The sequence below is a fragment of the Henckelia pumila genome, unplaced genomic scaffold, assembly GCF_033568475.1.
Source record: "Henckelia pumila isolate YLH828 unplaced genomic scaffold, ASM3356847v2 CTG_525:::fragment_3, whole genome shotgun sequence".
In the NCBI taxonomy this organism is placed as follows: domain Eukaryota; kingdom Viridiplantae; phylum Streptophyta; class Magnoliopsida; order Lamiales; family Gesneriaceae; genus Henckelia; species Henckelia pumila.
This window is the reverse complement of record NW_027331857.1, coordinates 1,185,587-1,207,610: the sequence shown is the minus strand read 5'-3', so window position 1 is coordinate 1,207,610 and position 22,024 is coordinate 1,185,587. Positions and strand designations below refer to the sequence as shown.

General features: G+C 33.8%; 2 pseudogenes; both read right to left on the bottom strand.

The window, feature by feature from the left end:
• Positions 1–1,743: 1,743 nt before the first annotated feature.
• LOC140873082 (uncharacterized) lies at positions 1,744–14,770 on the bottom strand (annotated as a pseudogene).
• Positions 14,771–15,357: 587 nt separating this feature from the next.
• Positions 15,358–21,143, bottom strand: LOC140873005 (probable pectate lyase 8; annotated as a pseudogene).
• Positions 21,144–22,024: the final 881 nt, after the last annotated feature.

The following is a 22,024-nucleotide window of genomic DNA, read 5'->3' as shown; positions in this document are numbered from 1 at the left end:
TTAATGAACAAATAAGTTGGACTTCTTAATTATGAGTAGAGGAGTAAGATTTCCTAAAATGACATAGGGATGGGCATTTTTGGAAATCACTGAATTCGGATTCAAAAAAATTTATCTTGACTTTAAAAGGTGCAGAAATGGTTTCTGTGCACATTGGTGAAATCGGTTTATCAATCGGAGTCACGATGAATTTTATATTAATTTCTGAACATGCGGGCTTTGCTTGTCGGGCTTGAACTTATGACTAATGGGCCCTAAGCTGTTAGTGGCCTACATTATAAATAAGTTATTGCAGTACAGAAATTACACACAACAGGTCACAAAATTTTCGAAAACCCTAGTGATTTTCTCTGAAGTGGCCGACCCCCTCTCCCCTCTGCTCGGTAAAATCCAGTCTGTGAATTTTGAATTACAGTCTGGTTTAACGGATCAAATTCGTTAATCTCTTCGTAGAAACTTCTGATAGATTTTCTAGTGCAATCTATCAGAGGGATTAAATATCCGTTCGTGGACCTGATTGAAGAACAGTTCGTCCATCAATTCCAGGGATATACAACAAGAGCAGAGCAATCTGTTGGTGTCCAAAATCTCGATTCGAGATTGAAGGTAAAAAATTTATAATCGTTATTTAATTTTTACACACACAATTTAATCGTAAGGTTTTGATACCCACTATGGAATCGTTCCATATAAAATTTTTAAACTTCCGCTGCACCGGGTATCAATCCTGATTGATCTGATCGCCGCGTTCTCCAACAGTGGTATCAGAGCCAGGTTGCTCAGATCAAGCGATTAAATTAATCGATTGTACAAAAATTTTTTAAGCCTCGGTTTTTGAAACAAAATAAATATTTTAAAAATAAAAAAAAAAATTTCGGGCAAAAACCCGGGCAGCGATTGGATCGCTGCCCGGGGGGGCAGCGATTGGATCGCTGCCCGGGGGGGACAGCGATGGTCGCTGCCCTGCGCAGCGCTAGGCACTGCACAGGGCGGCTCACGGCGCTGCGCAGGGCAGCGCTCGGCGCTGCCCTAGGGGCAGCCGGGCTGCCCGGCCCGACCCCATTAGGGCGCGGGCAGCCCGGGAATGTCCCGGGCGGCCCGCGGGAAAAATTAATTTTTTTTTAATTTTTAAATTAAATTTTAATATGTTAAAATTCTATTTTTGGTCCGATCGAAAATTGTTTTTGATTGATCCACGAGGCGTCGGATCGAATTGTTCGAGTCCGAAAATTTTAAAATTGATTTTTGGATAAATTTGAATTTTTGGAAAATTTAAATATTTTATCCGTTAAATTGAATTTTGAAATTAATTATTTTTGGTACAATTGATGATAAGATATGATCTTATGGATATATTGAGTAAAATATGATTTTATGTATAAAATTGGATTTTATAGATAAAATATGATTAAAAAGACAACGCTTAAAAAGCGTTGTCGTTTTGAACAAAGACAACGCATAAAAAGCGTTGTGATATTTGAAAAAGACAACGCTTTTTAAGCGTTGTCGTTTTTAGTAACGACAACGTTTTTTCCACCTACGACAACGTTTAAAAAGCGTTGTCTTTTCTCAAATAAAAAACAAAAAAAAAATTTAATTCACAAATTTTGAATATTATCACTCAATATTCAAAATATTTGAAAATTAAATCTAATATACAATTTTTCAATATTATAAATCATTCAAATATAACAAAAATCATTCAAATATAACAAATAATCGAATTCTTCATGTTCATCTCGGTCATGTCAAAGTTCCTGTCTTATCACTGCAAATGGTAGTTGCTGATCCCATAGTCTCACAAGCTGAAATCCTATGCACCTGTAGATCAATTTGTATCAGCAATTTTTTGAAGAATACAATATCAACACTGAACAAAGCCTGACAGAGAACCATAATTAATGACATACCAAGGCCTTGTCAGCCATCATTTTCTTCATTGAGTACGCTAGACTGTAGGAAATTAAAGAGAAATCAAGCTCATGAATAACAAGATTGGAGATGGGAAAATGGTAGGTGGCTGATAACAGACAACTTAATGACACACTTACGTCAAGGTACTGCCAATGGAAGCCCTCCGTAAAATATAAGTAGAAAAAAACTAAAGCATTACATTCCTTTACATGCCTAATCGATCTTTACACAGAGAAAAAGGAAAAGAAATGTAATATTCTTATACTACTTGGATGGGGAGGTATAAACAAAATTTGTTTTCAAGTAAATTTAGATTCCAAATAGTGTCACCGTAAAAGATGTTTTGAGATCAGCAAAGGTTATTCATTACTTTATTTCAAAAAATACACCTCATGTTAACTGGTTCGCATTCATTCGCATGACACTAGTACATGAACAGGTAAAATCAAAACTGTGGCCTCACATTAACATAACTAATATTTCTTAATGTTTCTCGACTACTTTTTTACTAAATCTAAGCTTAATGTATCCACCTGAAAACCGGAAATGGATCTAAATTTTCTTTATTTTACCTATTATTATCCTGTTTCCAACTATATAGTCTATGCTCTATAGGAAGCAATCAACAAGTATGGATGGCAAACAATTAACTACATAACAAAATATTACCTTGTATATCTTCTCACTGCCAGTATCAATAACACAGATAATTCCATTAAGTCCTCCAGCCACCAAAAATGGAGTTCCATCAATATTACACGCCCAGCTTGCCGTATAAAAAGATTCATCTTTCACAATACACGGGACACCAAATTATTTTTCAGAATATGTATTTTGCAAAATAAATTCAGCACATACATATTATAAAAAAACTGAATTTGCTGACTCGTAATTCCATTGGAAAGAAAATCTCTTACATCGTCATCGATTAAGGACTGAAGTACAGCTATTACACCACCATCCAAACATTAATGTTCATCCATCTCAGGAAAATCATTTTCAAGTCAGTCTAAGACATTCTGAACACCTTTCGAAACCATGTTCATCCCCATGGCATCACCTGTGTTGCAGCTAAATCTAATGCACATATAAAAAGGGGAGGGGGGGGGGGGGGGTGAAAGAACCCCACATCATGTGGCAGTAGACAAAACAAAGCACAAATCAGGTTTTACAGAAACCCAAACACATCCTAAGTTGAAACAACAACGAACAACGATAGATCTATAACAGTAGGCAACAAACAATTTGTAAATTTCACATTTAATAGCAGTGTAATGCAACAAAAACATTTCGGAAGCAAAAGAAAAATACCTACACAACGAGAAGAGAAAAAAGGAAAACCCAATGAAATCACAAAAACCAAGCAGAAGTTCGTAAGCATGAGAATATATACAAAACAAGATTTTAAGTGATTGAAAATCTGGTCAACTTTATTATTTGTACCTTCTTATGCTTAATATGAGTGAAGGTATCTTTGTGCCCCTCCAATATCCTGCACATGAAGCCATGAGATGCTAAGTGAACATGAAACAGTAACTAATAATCATATTAAATGCTGAAATAAGAGACAGGGTGGTAATTAACTAACTAGGAGATCGAATACATTCTTAAAGAATTAATATGGATCATTATTTATGTTGTGATGCTAAATAATTAAAATGCAAAATAAGGTTTTGCCGTTTTGGTCTCTCCCAGAAGCCAATTTCCACTACTGTAACATATATATATATTTCATGAAAATTAAATAGCTTGTGTATAAAATTAAAATGGGAGTGTTTGCATGTGCTTGGTTGATCATCAAAACTCAAGCTTTGGCTCTTCAATTTTCATCAACGAACTCGCTCTAGCTAGCTTAAATAATAATGTTTTGGTGATGGAAAACTAGAAAGGGATAAATTAAATGAAGATGATACCTCATTCCAGAGCAGTACTGGTCTGAAAAAATGATCATCTCTTGATTTATTTCTGGTTTCAATAGTTGCAGTAGCAAGAATATCATGGAGTTGGATTTCTGAAGATTCATTCATTTTGCACATGGTTGTCTACCTAGCTGTCGCATTGCTTACACAGATCAACCAACAAAATTAAACCTGCAATTGAACTACAATACAAACTCACTAAGATAAAATTTGCAAGTTGTGATGGAATGCCCCCGGTAAGGTAATTGTTATTAAGTTAACTATAACATCAAAACATATTGGTCTCATTAAAGACAGCCTAGATAATTGAAATTAGCAAAATCAACGCAATAGTCAAACAAATTAGTGTTAAATTAGCAAAGCATACAGATTACGAAGTGCTGGGAAGCATCCTTCAATACGAATAAGTTTTCTTATAGTCCCAATCAACTGGTTGTTACCAACATCCCTATAAATAATCAAAAAGAGAATAGGTAAATGGAGAAAACAGCAACAAATAGCACATCTTAAGTCATTAGCACGTAATATTACAGTTGGCGTAGCTTCGGCAAAGTTCCCAATTCAGGTGGGATCCTCCCAATTATCAAACGATTCTCATGTAGTAGAAGATAACAAAGCTCAGGAAGATTTGCAAGTTCCTTCGGGATTTCACCTTTGAAATTATTAAAACTTAAATAGCTGCACACGACTCATATATTAGTCTTTCAAACGCGCAAAAGTAAGCTTTATGCGAAAGTAGTACCCACATATTTGAAATGTCTAAAAAAATATATCACTTACAGATGTGTTAGCTGCTTTAGTTCACCAATTTCAGGAGGAATAGCATCTTGAAATTTATTCCACCTCAAATTCCTAGTGAAAATAGGAAAAAACCACAAAATAAAAAAGTAATTCAGGAAAGAGAGAACATTTTACTCATGAAAAAAAGAAAAAGAAGAGAAGAAACCCAACTGGACTCTCTTAGTGCTTCTTAACTGGGTCATCTTTCATGGAACTAATTTAGACTGGCAATTTTTTGAACACTTAACGAAAGGAAAAAAAGCAACGATGTAAAAGAACAAGTTATCAATGCCACAATCCATATCATTACGCAAATAAAATCAAGCGTTATATATATCACTTAAATAGAGTTGCCATACTTTGATATGAACATCTCAACTTGAGAATCTCTTGCGCATATTTTAAATTTCACATGCCTACACATTTGCATCATTTAATCTATGTACCAGACAAAATGTACTATTCTTATGTCACACGGCCAAACACTAAAAACATAAAGCTTACTGAATTAGAAAGTAAAAGAATTTACAGGATCTTGAGATGCTTCAACCGCCCGATTTGTGATGGAATTGGCCCAGTCAGTTTGTTGTTATGTAGATCCCTGCCACAAGTAATGCGGATTCAGAATGCAAAGAGGTGAAAATTGGAAAATCCAAAGTAAATGTAACTCTAAATTTCTTGTAATGTCGTGATGTCTTCAGAAGTGCATTATTTAGTTCAGTTTATTGTAAGTTAGATCATTTTACATGAGGTCGTTGAAAATGGTTTTCGTTTTTTGAATACAATTCATTCAAAGCCAAGAAGAAGTAAACTCAAAATATCAGTTTCAGGGGGAGAAAAAGGAGTATCATACAGCCTCGTAAGATCCACAAGATTTGTAACTGCAATTGGAAATGGACCAACCAAGGAAACAGCATAAACTTCCCTGACAGTTAGCAGAAAACACCACATGAGACGGTAAAATTAAACAATAAATGAAATAATTTTACTATTTGAAGCTACTGTGAAATAACATGTTCTTGAGCAAACAGTATAGGGACCATAAACTCACAATTCAGTAACAACTCTATAGTCACTCCCACTAACAACGAAACATGTGACACCAGACCATGGAGGCAAATTGTCATCTCCACAAGGGTCATCACCAACCCAAGCGTAAACTACCCTCCATCCAAGTGATGCTTTTATTTCATTCAATGCCTTCACTGCAATCAATAAACATTAGATTAGAAAACATACACGCACATTGACCAACATTCGCATTCAGTCACACTGTAATTGAACTACAATACAAAGTAGTGTTAGTACCCAAACAGACCCAAATTATAAAATTTTACTTTGTAAATATTCATAAAAAACATGATGTTTGTACCGATTTGGGCCGCGTGCAATCTTCGCCCACTGTTCGATGAAGTGGAGAGCACTCGACCCATCCACCATGACATGGAGACTCCTAGGATCACGCACGGATCGGTTACACTGCAAGATATCATACATAAAAGAACTAAATTTCACACTACAGGTTAAATCAAACTCTTAAACATCCTAACTCAAAATACAACAATATGGAATAGAGCAGATGGCTATACACAACGGAAAAATTCAAATCGTTGTCGGAAATTGCTAAAAAAAGGTTGGGTAGGTTCAAAACTCTCCTAATCTCGAACACCACATCTCACGACTGAGTAGCCCTAATTATCCACCTGAAATCAGTCATAAATTTGAAGATTTCCTCACTGAATTTACGAAAAAACTGGTCACAAAAATGGCTTTGAAACGAGATTCAAAAACATAGATTCATGGTGCAATGCGAAGCTAAAAGTATCAGGAACAAAACACCTCAAAACACTACGAGCCCACCTGTTTTGGACTGCGGACTCGAAGCACTGGACTACACAATCTTCAAATTCGACGTGGTGTGGCGCTCGTCTGGCGGTGAGCCCTGTCGTACATGCCGGAGCACGACAACGTAGCCGACGGAACAAGTGACCGACCTTACAGCCACTGCGAAGAAGATGTCCCTCGTCAAGGTCTTCGTCAAGCTCAGTAACCACAAGAGCATCAGAAATCGGAAAAGAGCATCGCGACAAGGGTTTGGGGATTTTGGGTTTATTTTTTAACGTGAAGGGTTATTTTAAGTTTTATTTATTTAATTTAATTTTTTTTAAAAAAAATAGGTTTATCTACAACGCTTTTTAAAAAGTGTTGTTGTACATCGAAAAAAGACGCTCATACACAACACTTTTTTAAAAGCGTTGTCTTTGACCTAAAAAAAATGTTTATAGACAACGCTTTTTATAAAAAGCGTTGTCTTTGATAAAAATAAAATATATATAGACAACGCTTTTCATTAAAAGCGTTGTCTTTTTAAAAAAGACAACACTTTTAGTGAAAAACGTTGTCTTTTAAGTGTTGTGGTTGAGCATTTTTGTTGTAGTGTTCTCTTTCATTAAATTTAACTCTTTAAATTTAACTATCTCAACGGGGTTTAGTAATCCATTACTTGTGTGACCCTCAATGGTTCAGGGATACAGCTAGTCGTTGGCTCACAACTCCTTGTGACTCGAAACAACAATTTCCGACTTACCCATCGAATCATGGTAAGAGCGCCTAGCAACATCGCCTCATGATTCCCTAGGTATCACTGATAGCGCCTGCAAGAACCAGTAGATTTTGGTTAGTGTACAGTACGGTCCCTTCATCCAAATATCCCGATCGAATCAACAACCATTGGTGCATCGAGAGTCGTTCGAGATTCGATAACTATGCATTACTTCTTGAAGATCAAATAGTGACTGATAAGTGCATTTTGTGCACTTAATTTGTATATGGTTTTACTTGACTTTTGGAATTTATTGGTAGATATTGCGTGAAATTGTTGTTGTTTTTGTGTTTGTAGGAAGTTATGGACTTCGATGTGTTCAAGTGGAAATAAGCTTACAAGATGGAAGTTTACAAGGAAATTCAAAAGTTGGAAAAGAGAAGAAAAAGGCTGAGTTCGAGCTGGAGGGGCGCCCGCCCTATCCTTAGGCGCGCCCGCGCTGTTACTGAAGAGCTCAAGAAGAAAATTCGAGCTGAGAGCGTGCCCGCGCTGACCCTAGGCGCGCCCGCGCCATTGAAGAATGTTCAAAAGTTTGTTTTGCGAATTGAGAGCGCGCCCGCCCTGTTTCCTGCGCGCCCGCGCCGTCGTCTGTTTGGAATATTAGAGTCCGATTGTTTATGGAAACTTTGGGGATATCTTTGGTATTATTTTGGACGATTGTTAGGTCATATTTAAGGGATTTTTCGGAGTCATAAAAGGATCTATCAGCCACCAATACACACAATATTCGAGAGAACACTTCTGTGAGTTTTTGGAGTTGAAGAACTGAAGATTGCTTGGAACGAAGACGAAGACTTTTCGACCGGACACGGAAGAAAGACTACGGCTTTGTTTCTTCTTTTTATTTTCTTTTGATTTTTGAATTATGTTTGAGATATTAAACATGATGTGGTTTTTATTGAATTCGAGCATTGAACTAAACTTTTCTAGTCTAGAGGTTGACGTAGCTTGGTTGAGACATATTCATGAATCTTTGATTTTAATGAATTGAATTTTTATAGATTAATTGTGTTTCTAGAATTTAATGTCTTCTTAATTTACTGGTCATAAATTGAGTTGTTATATTTACTTAGAATCATTGCTCGGGAGAGGGGATTTTGAGTAGGATCAATAGGAACTACACTGTTAATTGTTTATATAGCTCGGGAGAGTATATAGCTTTAATAGAACCTTTAAGGAACATCATTTTACACATATCACTACATCTAGATTTTTAATAGGGATATTGAAATCGAATTGTAGTTGATACACTCTATTTGTTGCTCGGGAGAGGGGAATAGAATAATCTAAGTGTTCTTGGTTATTAATCGAAGGGAATTCATAAAATAGATTAATTAGGATTGAATATTATCGAGACCAAGTGAAATCAAAACCTCTGGACTATTTTTCTCTGATTGATAATTCCTTGAAATTTGTGTGTGTGTGAGCTTGATAATTTCTCATTATTTATTTTATTTATTCTGCAAAATTCTCGAAGTTTGATTTTCTAGATAAAATTAAGACTATTTTAATTACAAGTATTGAATCTTTTCGTTTTACTCCCTGTGGGATCGACACTCTCTCTTTCACTATACTAAAACTTGACACTCGTACACTTGCGAGAAAATTCCACAACAGTGACATCGCATGTGTTACTAGGAAAACCGAGTAACCTAAAAAACATCATGTACTCTGGCCAGAGGTTCGTCACACTAATATCTCCTCAGATCGCATAGGATATCCACACTCGCAAGTATGTGGTGAATCCTTGACAACAAAGCATCGACTCCTATATGTGTCGTAACTGTACCCAATCCCGACACCTGATGACCCCAATAGAGTCGGTAAACGAGTCAAAGTACAGTACTAGCATATAGAGTCTCAATGATGTTTCAAGTAGTAAGGACTAATGGTGTACAACCAAAACCGCGGACTTTATCCACTCGATAAGTGATAACCACTTGGAAAGTCCAAATAGGGTAGTTCGATCATTCATCATATGAATATCCATTTGCATGCTTTTAACATCTCCATGTTCATTACCAATGAAACGTGGTACTTGGCATCACAAATGCTAGTCTCAATCTCGAGCGATCCTTATCCTTATTAGCGGACGGCTCAATTGACTAGGAACTGTTTAGAATATACAGTGACTATAAGATGTGTTTCATAATAGTTATCTCTCTTTATTCACTATCTCATCTTACTTACACTATAGTATATTCAAGGTCTTTATCAAAACAACAATAGTATATCACAATATAACAATATGAAGAAAGACAAAGAAAATGCCATTATTGAATGTAAATTATATTAAACAAAGATTGTTTATACATAGAGTCATAAAAGCCCTTAGCCACAAGTTGGCTAACCGGGCACCTACTTTTTCAATTAGTCGCATGTCCGATGACTTCGTTGTAAGTTTTTTTTTTTACTTGTAAAGTAAGTTGATAATTTGTTATTTTTTGGAATAAATAAAATTTATATGTTGAATGTTTTACTTAAACAGAAATTGAGTGAGAAACAAAAAGAAAGAATTAAACAGAACTTGTACCCCCACCGCCTTGCTAGGAAAGGATATGCACGTTATGCAGAAGAAATAGTAAGTTTTCAAAATTTGTGGTTTGGAAAATTGTGTTGTCAAAAATGCGTTTGATGTTGATTTTTAATGTTCCAGTGCTAGTTTGATTTATATCATTTGATCGTTATTTTTGTAGGAAAATGAATTATGTGATGATGATGACAACAACAGAGCTATTATTTGGAAGAAAGGACGAGTAAATAAAGATGGGAAATTTGAAGGAAACGCTTTGCAAATGACAGTAGACAAGATTGTGAGATTGCAATACATCACTATCTATTTTTTTCTTTTTTCTTTCAATGAAAATTGTATAGTAGTTATTTCTTCTTCAATTCCAAGACAGGATGATTACATACATCAAAAGCGTGAGGGTACACGGAAAATGACAGGGGCAAAAAAAGATATCCTCACAAAAGCAATCGAATCAAACGAACATGGTGGGCGTGTGAGGGCTGTTGGAGGTCATATCACTCCAACATTATATTTTAATATTGGAAAAACATGGAAAAGTGGTGATGTTGACAGAGATTTTATTATTGAGCAAAAGAAGAAGTTGTTGGAGGCTAGGAAATTAATATCAGAACAAGGTGCAAGAATAACATAACAAGATGCAAGAATATTAGAACAAGATTCAAGAATACAAAAACTTGAAGCATTTATGAACAAAAAAGGTGCTGGGGACAACGAGATTGATGACAAAGGTAGCTGTTCGGTGAAGTTACAACAACTGAAAGAATCCTTTTTGAAAACTGAAATAGTTTGCCCAATTATGAGTTGGATGACGTTGAGATGCAAGTTGTGGACAAATCTGTTGCTTTACAGGTATTTAATCACTTGTCGCTATATATGTTACTTAATATTAGTGAAACATAGAGTTAGTACCATTCTTTGACCTCGTTATTTGTTTTCTAGGGTAAACTGGTTGTTTTGACATTGGAGTCTGGCACAAATATTGTTGCTTATGGAACAGTTGTTGAGGTCAATGGCCGGACCTGATAAATTTCTTCATGGTGTTCCAATACCATTGAATTGAATGCGTGTATCCATTGATGAAGCATTACACAAATTAGCACGTTTGCCGGTTCCGATTCCCCATGAATGTGAACTTGTCGGTGATGTCGTGGGTACACATGTGGCTTGGCCAACACACTTGATAGTCTTGCGACAAGAGGTACATGTGAAATTATGTTTTTGTGTAAATTATGAAGAAATTATTTAGTATTGCAATTATATAACATGTTTACGATTACATTAATTAGAAGCGTAAAATGAAGAAAACTGCTCATGGCGAAAACAACCAGCCGCGGGATTCAAGTGTGCCAAGATCAGTGCGTACTTTGTATTGTTATTGTAAGCATGCTCTTTGTGATGGCCAGAAATTACCATTGCATTTAGATCATGGGGTATTTGAAGATGATTATGAGCTGAATTTGCACATTGATGACATCAGTCCTTTATATCACTTCGAGTCACTTTCAGGAAATTGTGTAGTTGCCTACATATGGTAAGTCTTTCAGCAACATAAATATTTTTTGTAACTTAATATTAGTGTATATGATGATGCATAACTTTATTGTTATCACATTTAGTATAATATTTTCTTTTATTTGAAATGTTAGGCATCTTTATACAAAGCTGGTGAAGGAAAAAAAAAGTGATAAATTCATATTTGTAAATCCACATAGTATCCCATGTTTGCAAAAAACTACACAAGACAAAACAGGTAAAATTGAACGATTGAACATGAGAGCGAGTTTTTTAGCAAATAGACTGAGTGGTGCATCATTAAATCAGTTGGTTTTGGTGCCAAGTAGTCTCGGGTAAGTAAGAATTACGTACAATACCATTTTCTACTGAATTTTTGAAAATTATTGAATTTTTTGTCATACTAATTATGTGTTTGTGCGAATTTTTCGTTGGATTCTCACTGTCATTGAACCTTACAAAGACGTTGTCTATTTGTTGGATTCCCTAAGTCATCGTAGTGGTGACGAGGACTGAAAATATGTGGTGAAAATGTAAGTTTATTTTTCGTTTTATTAAGCATTTAATTTAGTTGATATTGTTGGATTTCTTAAGCCATCTCATACATCAATCAACTCGTATCAATGTATATATTAAGGGCGATGAGATTGTTTACTTCAAATAAGGGAAGAAAATGAAGTAAAAATGTGCAATGGGATGTGATACAGGTATGTGTATATTTTTGTAACGAGTTGATTCTCTAATAAGGAGGGTTATTTTTTTTGACTAAATAAGGAGGGTTATTGGATTCCGTCTTCAATTACCTCCATAGTTTTGCTGCCGTTATAAATTTATTAATAGTGGTCTACATTTGTTTCTTTATGTTGTAGGCTTATTCCTTGTTTTGTGATGTCTGATTTTTGAAGCCTCGCTACGTCCCAAAGAGAAAGAAGATCTTTTGTGCTGTCTTGATATAGTAGAGGAGTAGTTGTCTGTGCAATGTTGTTGGTACAATCATTTCGTCTAAATTGATGTTTTTAAACTTAATTTAATCGAACGTTTGTGGTTTATGACTAGTGTTTTTGTTGTTGGTACGTACATAGATTATGACCAATTTGAAGAAATTGTACGTAATTTTGATAAACTAATTGCACATTTTATGATGTTTTAAATATTATGGACAACTATTTTTTGTAAATTGATCGTTAAATGCGCGTTGGATTTGGTTTTAATATATGTACAACGGTTTAAAACCGTAGTCTTTTACGCAAAAAGAATACGGTTTAAAACCGTTGTGTTTTACTACAAAATACTACGGTATTTAACGACAAAAGAATACTGTTTAAAACCATTGTGTTTGAAGAGAAAAGACTAAGATTTATATGACAAAAGACTACAGTTTCAACAAATGACTACGGTTTTTCAACAAATGACTACGGATTTTCAACAAATGACTACGGTTTTAATATAAAAGACAACGGTTTAAAACCGTAGTTGTTTACGATAAAAGAATACGGTTTAAAACCGTTGTGGTTTACAATAATAGACTACAACTTTTACGACATAAGACTACGGTTTTACCCCGTAGTCTTTTACGACAAAAGTCTACGGTTTAAAATCGTAGTCTATGATTGTACTTTTAACTACATAGCTTTTAATATCGATTTTACAACCCTAATTAACTACGTTTTTCCACCGTAGTCATTGACGACATACGACTACGGTTTAAAACCGTAGTCTTTTATCGATAAAACCGTAGTCTTTTACAGTAAAAGACTATGGTTTTAAACCGTGGTCTATGAGCGCACTTTTAGCTATATAGCATTTAAAATCGGTTTTATAACCCTATTTAACTACGTTTTTCCACCGTAGTCTTTTAGATTTTTTGTTGTAGTGTGGAGACTTTTAGCTTCCCTTACCAACTATTCATGTGTAATGCGTGGGGCTGGGAGAAATCTTGGCTTTCCTTACCACCCATAGGGCAAGACGGGTTGGGAGATGTCCTGACTTCCTTGCGGCATAGTGCACTGCAGTCATGATCATGATCGAAATCACAGAGTCACAATCAAGGATCTAAGTTCACAGTTACAGTTCACAGTTTTTATGACTACGTTCAAGTACAGTTTATGCAGTTACATTGTTTATAAATGACTTAGTCATGCATATGTTATATTCATGTTCTCTCATTTTAGAAGTACATTTTATTCAAATGAAGGGCACAAAGTATTTTATTATCAAGCTATTTTTAATTTGTGTGTGCTTGTATTTACGTAGTACTCGTTATCCCCCCCATATTTTTGTTGAGTCTTTTAGACTCACTACACTTATTTTTTTCAGGTGAGGTGTATTTCATTGAGATCGAGAGGCAAGACTATCGAGTGGACTGCGATGCGGGCACAACACATCCCTCCGACCTATGCTCGTCTTCCGCATAGATACTAGAATTTGTATGTTATGGAGCATTTATTTTGCTTAGTTGTCAAATGTATATGTGATGTTTTGATAGCATTGTTTTTGGGCATGTAAACATTAGATTTCAAATCTTGTGGATATTTGATATGTCGAACCTCTCTCTTGGGCCTCGTTCTTGTCTCGGTCTAGTTTTTTGTGTCGCCAGTCGTCTATTTTTTTTAATTTTATTTTGGTTGCTGTCTGAGACAGGTTGGTTGTAATATATACAGAGAGGTCATGCCGAAATTTTTAATAAATTTTTTTGATATTTTGATTTTTTTTGAAAATCCGTATTTTTATTTAGTTTAATTTAATTTAAAGTAGTAGTAGGGTCGTTTCATAAATAACTTAAGTAAAAGTTACTTCATGTTCAAGAAAGGCAAAAGATAATAATTAAAATCTTTTTAAAACTTGAGAATTTTAAGGAATAAAATATTTCTTTCACCTATGTTTGGTATGACCCCTGGAATGGGAATGACTATTACCATGGTAATGGGAATGGTCGTTCCATCCAAAAATATATGGAATGATCATTCTCACTCTCTTTTTTTTTATTTTTGTAAAATATTTTCTTCTATATTTAGTTTATTTCTAACAATCTATATAACCATATATAATAATAATAATAATAAAAATAAAAATAATAATTAATATTACATATAAAACAACAAATTATTATATAATTATTTTACTATTACGTATAATAATAATTATCACATATAAATCCTTATTATTATTATGATTTATAAATTTATCTATTATTATTATTTATAAAATATTAGTTAAAAAATTATTTATTTATTTATTATCATTATAATAAAAATATATTATATTATTTATTATTAGTTTTATAAATAATATTAATAAAATAATAATAATTATATTATTATTTTTATTATTATAATAATTATTTATTTTTATTATTTAAAAATTATTATTGTATTAAAAAATATTTTAAAAATTATTCATATTAATATATAGGTTAAATTAAATTAAATAGAATAATTTTATAATTTTATTAATTTATTATTTAATAATGGTAATAATAATAATAACAATAACAACACATATGAGTAGTAATTATTTTTTTCTTTTTGTTTAAAAATATTTGATTATTAAAATAATTTCATTTCATTCATTTTCATTTTTTTTCGATACCAATCATTGGAATGGATTAAAAATACTATTTCATTTCTATTTTTCATTCCTTCTTTATTTTATTCTAATGTACCAATCATGTCTTAAGTATATGAGAAAAACTTCTTGCATATTCATGAAGATGGAAATGTAGGGTCAAAATGGGGAAATTACCTAAATTTCTCAATCAATATTTTATTTCATATTATAATATTGTAGAAAGCAACTCCGGCAACCGAGGCAGGGGAGGTCGCTGTCCTCAATTCAAATTTGTTCAACCTTTTGTCTTTAACTCCTTTGACATGTGTTAATTAACAATCATTAACATTATCAATGAATAATAAATCTTATCCATTAAATTAAATAAGGAAAATATTAAATGCACACTCTCCCTCCTATTGTTTAACCTTTTTTATAAGATGATGGGGTTAGTTTTGTAAAAATCAACGGTTTCACAAAGTGCTGCCAAATTTTTTTTTTTAGCATATATAAGAGAAAAAAGATGGGGAAAAGGAAAATTAAGACGGGGATAAACCTTAGCATACTAAGATATTCTAACATAAAAGTTTGAACTCGACTTATCACATTTCACACACTATTTATAGTTTGTATGACTCAAGAAATGTAGAAGAAACAAATTACAAAATCTTATAGTTTCTATAGAGATCTTGAACAAGGCTTCCGCACCTATATTTTCTTCCAACCGGAACAGGCCGAGGACGTGGAAGAATTAATGGTTACACTCGAATGCAAAAGACAATGATCTGGGAAACTCTCGCCCTTTCGCGAAAATGTACACTTGCCATGAATTCGATTAATGAACGATACACAAACAATAGATATGTAATATGGGGATTCTTTTGAAGTGGTAAAAATGGTATCTGGTAAAGGAAATCCAAAATAGCTATAGCTGTCAGCACTGGCGACCTGAACGGCACACAAGGGCCCCGGCACCATATGTAATAGACCCAACCATGGAGGAAGATTTGGCCCCTAAGCTTGAAGCTCTAGCATAGCTGGCATGAGCTCCTGCCCCTGCTCCAGAGGGTATGAAATAGGCTCCATTAAGCAAAAGGTCACCCTCTGACCTCCAGTTCCATCCCTTCCATCTACCCTCGGGCGTGTCGACCCGTTTTGTCACCTGAATATATATAACGGTCTATCAATCTTCTCTAATAAGCTAGCATGGTTTAGTTTGTGATACTATATATAACATGAGTTTTTGTACCTCTTTCGCAAAAGGGTTGAAAGGTGCGAGGTATCGGTTCCCTTGGCTGTTGATGGTGGGATCCGCGCTTCCGCCGATGGCGTACATTTCCCAGTGAGTGTAGTCATTGTTCACCACATGGAAGTATCCATGTCTGCATCTGAAATTTTAACAAATTTCAAGAAAGCCTTCTTGAGTTACAATTCTCAACTTATATATTGTTTTATTAGATTTGCCTGATTGATATTGACACTTTTTAAGGAAGTATTACATGACTCCAATGAGCCGTAAAACAAGATTACTCACACGAATTCGAATTCAACAATAAATTTTACCTAGGCATTCTCTGGATAAGGCCTTCCCCGAAATGATTGTATGCAATAGTTGCCTGCATTTGCTTGTCTCTCATGTAAGAATCACTATGTCCCAACAAGATCACCTGTTTCAGGGATGTAAGATGCTGTCAATAAGAGTCTAAAATGGGCTCGTCTTATGCCGGAAAAACCGAAGAAAATGTTCATCAAGGGAACAAGCAATATATATATACCTCATTATGATGGGTGAAATAGTTGTTTGATATGGTGATGGAAGTGGATCCCATAACAGCATCAACGAGCCCGTCGGCGCAGTTGGAGAGCGAATTGTGATCGACCCAGATGTGGCTGGAGCCAAAGATGGAAATGGCATCCCCATCCGCCACAGTCCTCCATCCATAATGCGAAGGCGAGCTCCTCACCATGGCGTTCCCAGTCGGCCTACAGTCGTGGATGTGGAGGCCGTGGATGATGACATTCGTGACAAACTGGATCGTAATGCATCCCCCATTCGCGATATGCACGTTCACACCACGACCATCGATGGTCTTGAAACTGTTCATGATGAGTTCTTGCTTCAATGTTATGACCATGTCGCGCTTGAATATGATCCAGAGAGGCTCATCCTGTATAACTGCATGACGTAGAGTGCCCGGTCTAGGGTTCACGGGTCATCGTCGCCGGCATCTGTCACGACGTATAATGCACCATCACGACCACCTATAGCGTTTCGCCCGAAACCGATGCCGCAGTCCGCGAGCCGCTTGCGGTTCAACTGCCAGTTGTTGTCACAACGCCAGCAGTCATCGATGGGGTTGCCCGTCACGCATGAGAAATATCCAAGTTTCCTCCTTAATATTGTACTGTTATGTGTGGCCCTACACATTCAAAACATTTGATAACATTAATTAATAAAATATTTTAAAATTTCATCCATTACTTTTTCATCCAATTCATATTGATGTTTTTTGTTTTTTTTTTAATTTTCAGCATTATCCTCATTGAACCATAAAATCCACGGTGTATTATTGGTTTTGACAAGAGTAACGTAACATTGGAGGCACTTGATTTGTCATGGATTGGGCATACATATTGGATGATGTAAGTCACATGCGAATATCCACATGCATCCCATGCATGACAGCATGTCATGATCGATCATCTCACTCTCCTACCAATCACAACTTAATTAAAAGCTTTCACATTCTTTTGCCAACTTTTTGTTGGATCACACATGCTAGCTAGAATCAGATAAAACCTAAAAGAATGGATTATCTTTATGTAATGGGCAATTCAAATGTCTTCGTCATAGTAAGATCACATTAGTTATAATCATTGTTATATACAATAAAAATTAGCTCCAGATCAACATTATTATAATTATTACAATGGGAGAGTACTGGAGATTTTGCTTTAACGTGAGACAAACTCATGTCTCTCCTCTGTTGACAAATTAAAGCTTGTTCCAACATTATACTAGTTTAAAGGAAGAAAGGAGGGCAAATGAACTTTATGAGTATATTTTCAAAAAAAATTTAGAATATATCAAGTTCTCCAACTTTAAACTTAACGATCATAAAGTATATATATTTAATATTTCATTCATGCAAAACTAATTAATAAACTATGCAGATTTTATTGTAGAATAATTATTGTATACATCCTCTAGATTATGATTATTATTATTATTATTATTATTATTATTATTATTATTATTATTATTATTATTATTATTATTATTATTAAATAGAGAATTCAAAGAGCGCAAAACACGGATCTAAGTTGGGAGGCATGTGCATTAACTCGACAATGGAACCTATACGGGACCTTACAATGACCCGCATGATTCAATTCTCATTAATGAGAGAAATATTGATATTTATTTAAATTTCGAAATATTCTTATTATATGATTAATAAAATATGGAAACCAATTATAAGATAGTGTGTGATGTCAGTAAAATAATTTTTGATATGCAAGTAACATGAGCGCAACAAAAAAGTAATTTAATGATAATGGCCCAATAATTAACATCCATTAAATGCATTCAAATCTTAGGAGAATTATTAATCACTTATATAGTCCATTTGACACGAACTCCGAAGTTAGAGGGTTTAGTTTAACCTACTTTATAGGTATTACCCTAATAAGAAATTTAACAACTCATATTTTACTATATCAACATTATAATATTAATTATACATGTGTTGAAACGTAGACCCTTGGATGAATGGTTTGAATATTACCCAAAGAGTAGGGTCTCATTAACCAAGTCAAAGACGATCATTGGGTTTGAAACTTAATTAAAAGTCGTGTTCAAAAATTAATTAAAAGTTATAACAAACATCTCTCCTACGGTTGAGTTTAATCTTCCCTAAAAATATTATCCTAACGATCTATCTAATGACTCTTGTTTTAACACATTAACACCACCAATATTATTACTTATATTTTAGATGCGAACCCTTGCATATATGATTGGGATATAACCTAAAAATAGCAACTCATCAAACTCTCCCCACCTAGTAAATATCCTGAAATATTTGCATATGCTAAGTTGATCATATTCATGCCGCTTATGCGGATCACAGCTGACACATAAATTTTAGATTTTTTGAAACTAAACAAAGTTTTTTTTTTTTTTTTTTTTTACTCTAAGAAAAAAGTTGCTTTAAAAGTTGGTAGGCCAATAAATGCACAAATGGGAAAAATCAAGAATTCTTTAAATAAGTAAGAAGTACCCCACATTTCAACAGATCTCGCAACTTCTTCTGGATCATCCATTGCATGTTCATTCAAAGCTTCCTCATTCAAACTGAAAATTCTATTATTTCCAAATCAATATTTAATAAAATCACCGACAAAGTATTATATAATATATATATATATATATCTACACACACAAAAACTCATGTGTTACAGTCTCATTGATAAATTTGTGAGTGATCTCTTATTTGGGTCATCGATACTTTTATTTGTAAATATGGATATAACTGACGTTTTATGAACAAGGATCCGTAAAACCTTCTTGCAAATGAGCTACTCGTATGCATGTATATATATATATATATGTGTATGAATGTTAACTGAATTTACAGGTTCAAGTAGAATTTCCCACACAATATCAAAAATCATATAAAAAAATAGACGAATATGATCCTAAACAGGGAAGAATTTTTAACATGGGGTCCTCATATTTGCATGGAAATCTATCCCAATTCCCATGGGCCATTTACATATAAGAAATTCAAAAGCCAATATTTCTATATCATAGACGAAAAACACTTCAGAAATAACATATAGAAGAACCAGAAAATGATATATATATATATATATATATATATATATATATTAATGGTTTATGTGGAAGACGTACGTGATATTTGAATTTTCGTTTAAAAATTACAAAATTTCAAATAATCAGATAAGAACCTCAAAATAAATGTGGGAAGGTGTTGTTTGTAATTTCACGTGGTGTGTCTCCAAAAGAACACACACATCACACAGCCAACCATGGGGGGCAGTGGCTGATTGCCCATATATACATACACCTATAGATACATTAATCTCCCAACTGTCAATACTAATGACCGTTTTTTGGAAAATATCATCCATGAATTTCCAATATACCCATACCCATTCCAAATAATCTGTAATTCATCGTGGTTTATCACGAAAAGATAGCATGAAAACTTGCATTTGCTACCGTTCCCCTGAAAAAACGAAGCCTTTTAAAATTGTATACTTCTCTTCCCATGATCATATCCCCTAAAACCGAAATCCGAATGAACCAACCACATGCTCGAGCGTAACCAAAAGTTTATAGAATTAGGTGGACGGAATTTTAAATAATATTCAAATTCAAATATATATATCATTTTTTAATATATTTTTTTAGTTGTAAAAAAAATTTATTACAATTGATTCTCGAATTCAAAACCTCATCTAAAACTTTCTACGGATTTACTTGACCATATAAATATAAAAACATTGAATTTAAAAGACTATTAATTTTTTTTTTTTGAGAGGAGAAGAGTACTATTAATTTTACTTGAGCAAAGATTGTGGATTTTGTATTTTTGTAGTATTTAATGTGACAAAAGGTGAATCTACCAGCAACAACGCAATAGACGGTTGAGATTTGACGTAACGTCGCGTCTAAACGGGCAGGATTGACTCAACCAAACAGAAGAATAATAATTTGAAACGAGATCCAACGGCCGAGGTCCGATGTTTATGAAAGATAGACACTTGGACGGTGGAGATTTTAAGAGAATTTACTAACCTTGCCGCCATTGTTGAGCCTGTGGAGCTCTGCAACTTCCCGTTTTCCTCAGTGCTGCACCCATAAACGAAAATTCAAGCATTTAATTCAGAGAAAATGCGGCTTAATTTTTCAACTTCTTGAAAGGGAAAAAAAACTCTCGAAATTCGAACAAAATCGTTCGAAAAAAACCGCGGAAAATGAGATGATTTCGCGGAATTCTGATGGGAAATCATACCCCAGAGCTCCGAAGAGGAACCCGAGCAGAATCAGAGAACACAAGCATCTGGTTGAAGGCCACATTGCTGAAACGACACCGTTTAGTGCGTGCGTATGATTTGTGTTTTCTGTGTGAATGGAGCAAGATGAAGATGAAGCGCGACGCCAGAGTTAACGGCTTCAACGCTTTTATAGAGCGCGAGTGAGGCTCAGGAGACGTTAGATTTAACGGCCATTAATATGCGTCGGTTTGATAAATTCAAATATAAATCAAATATTTTCGAGTTAGTTTGGTTCGTTTATGTCTCTAAATTGGACCGATGGTAAGTTCCTTATCTACATTTTTTTGTTTTTGAGAAACCTTACTACATTTTTGTTTCAGCTTTTACATATTTTTATATATAATAATAAGAATAATAATAATAATTACTATTTAAGTAAAAATACAGACCCTATAATAACTAATTTTAATTAATATGGTAAAGTCTAAATGAATATTATAATTATATCATCATCTATACAATATTTAATAGTATTAAATAGTATTGAGTCACTAATTATCTGTAATAAGTCTATAATATTATCTGCTTTTAAAATGTTTTAAATTAATTAATAGCAGTGTTAACATATTTGTGACAGAACGTGGAATAAAATAATAGAATTTTTGAGATATTTGAGTACCTAAAAGTAGTGTTAACGTATTTGAGTTAAAAGTAATAGAATTAAATTACTAAAGTAGTGTTAACATATTTTAGTAACTAAATAAATTTTTTTTTCAAGTTTTAGTAGAATTTTAAAATAACGTGGAATAAATTTAATTGTGACAAAATAATATTATCTGTTACCAATTTATGACGAAACTCGGGAATCTCTCTCGTAAATCAGTAACGAAATTATTTATAACCTTATACACACAAGTAAATTTCCGTCACATATCAATAACGGAATTATGTATATCGTTACAAATTAGGTACGGAAGTAAATTCCGTAAAAAAAAAGTGTAACATATAGCATATTCCGTTGCAAATTCGAAACGGAATAAAAAAATCTGTCACAAATTAACCATGGATTTTTTTTTTTTTGTCACAAATATTTGTAATGAAAATACTTATTTGTTTCAAAAAATATTTACAACGCGTTGTCACTATTTAATAACGGAATCTTATTTCCGTCTATGAGGACGTTACTAATAT